The following is a 2,459-nucleotide window of genomic DNA, read 5'->3' as shown; positions in this document are numbered from 1 at the left end:
CAGACCCCCAGAAAGGGGATACTGGTAAACTACCTACTGAACACCATTTCTTGGGCCTTGCTGAAGTGACTCTTTCAAACTACAGTGGGAACAACCAAAATGTGATTGGTAAACAGTGCCTCTACCTTTCATTGATCCATTCATTGATTTATTCAGTAGGAGAGACTACCATGGGATGAATAGCAGATTCCTTCTTGGAAGCACAGATGGAGCCCCCAAAAGTGTTTGTAGAATTTATTCAATAATTTAGTCATTCAATCATCCAACTATTGTCTATTCAGGCCTAATGATATGCCAGATATTATCAAATTTCTGGGGTTAGGGCAATTAAATAAGAACAAACTAGTTCTCTCAAAGTATTCATCAAGCAATCAACAAATTATAGCTTACAGAAAAAACTAATAATAATAACAGCTAATACATATAGAGCATATTTTGTTTCAGACAAATGAATGGGCTTAACTCATTCAATCCTTATAACAACGTCAGGAAATACATATTGTTAATATCCCCATTTTATTAATAAGAAAATTGAGACACAGAGAAGTAAAATAACTCACCTGAGAATGTACAGGTAATAAGTGTACAGCTGGACTGGAAATGCTTATAGCAACTCTGTGCTCTTAACTATACTTCTATGCTGGTATACTCAGGTGATATCAGTTAGAATTAAGTTTGGGCACATATTACTCAAAAACAAAACAAAATAAAACAAAACAAGAGTGGCCTAAAACGGCAAAAGTTTCTTTCTCTCTTACATATAAGAAGTAAGGCAGAGGGAGTCCAGGCTGCCATGACAACTCCACAATCATCCTGTTCCCAGGCCCTTTCCTTGTTCTGCTCCAGCACTTTAGCGCCCAGCTTCCATCTTCAAGGTCAGTTTATGGTCTAAGATGTCTGCTAGAGTTTCATCTATTACTTCCACATTATAGATGGAAAGAAAAGGGAAAAACAGAAGAGTAAATGTCTCTGGGTCAACTGTCTTTAAGGTGTTCTGCAAAAAGTACCATATAACACCTCTGTGTAAGTGGTATTGGCCAGACTTTAATCGTATGGTCACCTCAGCCACCAAGGAGGTTGACTAGAAAATGCAACATTTTATCATGGTCCACAATGTGCCCTGGTGGAAAAAAATGAGTTCTGTTTCTAAGGCAATGGGGAGAATAATATTTGGTGACTCCAGAAGTCACTATCACAGTGACAAAAAGTGCCCTGAAGAAAAACAATGTAGGGTACAGGCATAGGAGAGGAAGGAAATGTGGTACTATTTTATATGTAGGTTTTTAGAGTAGGCCTCTCTCGTGAGGTACTGTTTCAGAAGAATCCTCAAAGAAGTCAAGGAGTGAGCCAACTGGGCATCTAGAAGAAGAAAATTTCAAACAACAGAAAATCCCAGAAGGATAAATTGGTTTATGTTCTAGGAATACCAGGAAATGTGGCAAGAGGGCAGTGAGCAAGGGAAGAGGGGGCAGGAGGTGAGGTCAGAGAGATGCTCAGAGGCCAAATGCTAAACAAAGTAGTATCCTGGAGGCCACTGAGAGACGTTTCAATTTTACTTGGGAAGAGTTGGAAAATCAGCAGAGGATTTGGTGCATCAAAGTGAAGTGATCTTTCTTAAAGTAATATAACACAACACTAGCTGATCTGAGGAAAACAGACTATAGGGAAGCAAGAGTGGAAGGAGGTAGGGAGACCAATTATGAAGCTAATGTCATGGTCCAGGTAAGAAGTGATGATGTCTTGGACCAGGTTGTCGGGAGGAACAGGTGACAATTGATAGGCCCTGGTTGGTTTTATCTTGAAGTCAGAGCAAACACCATTAGCTGATGATGGTACCTGGGACTTGGGAGAAAAAAAAGACATAAAGGATAACCATAAGGTTTTTAACCCATACAATTAGAAGACAAGATTTACTAATTAAATTACTAAAATTTTGGTGACTGAGAATAAAGCAAATTTGAGGATGGATCCAGAATTGGGTTTTAAGCCAGTTTAGGTTGAAATGGTATTTAAATTCTAAAATGGGTGCTAAAATGAAATTGAATTAAGAGACATACTGCTAGGTTTTACTTTGACCCATAGTTTCTATTTCCTAATTCTAATTTCCTCTGTTAGCAATAGGCAGAAGAGATACTGAAGAAATATTTGGATTCCAAGGAGGATGTGGCTATGCACTTCTACAGACTGATCAGTCACTTACAAAAAAGGAAAAAGAGATTGAAGGTGAGAACAGCTGAAAACACTCTAGATAGCTGGAAAGCCCTAGAAATGTTAATGTTAGCCACAGTAGTCCACCTGGAATATTACTATAGAGCAAAAAATATCAAGTATAGATCATAGCTTTAGGGGATTCTTTTCTTAACCAATATTTATGTTAATCTGTCTTCTGATTACTCTTCTGATTACTCAGTGCAAAAATTACCCAAAGAAGTTTTCTATATGAAATAAGAATAAAACAA

At 37.8% G+C, this 2,459-nt stretch overlaps 1 long non-coding RNA gene across 1 annotated transcript in view; it reads left to right on the top strand.

Annotated features, from left to right (window-relative positions):
• The window catches only part of LOC309636551, a 64,192-nt gene that overhangs the window by 46,001 nt on the left and 15,732 nt on the right, over positions 1 to 2,459 (top strand). The window contains exon 3 of the long non-coding RNA XR_014250069.1: positions 2,122 to 2,223. This is a non-coding gene — a long non-coding RNA (uncharacterized lncRNA). The remainder of the gene's footprint in view (positions 1 to 2,121; positions 2,224 to 2,459) is intronic.

The sequence above is a fragment of the Balaenoptera physalus genome (assembly GCF_965194825.1).
Source record: "Balaenoptera physalus genome assembly, chromosome: 1".
NCBI classification, from domain to species: domain Eukaryota; kingdom Metazoa; phylum Chordata; class Mammalia; order Artiodactyla; family Balaenopteridae; genus Balaenoptera; species Balaenoptera physalus.
The sequence above is the reverse complement of the archived record's forward strand: the minus strand, read 5'-3'. Positions and strand labels throughout refer to the sequence as shown.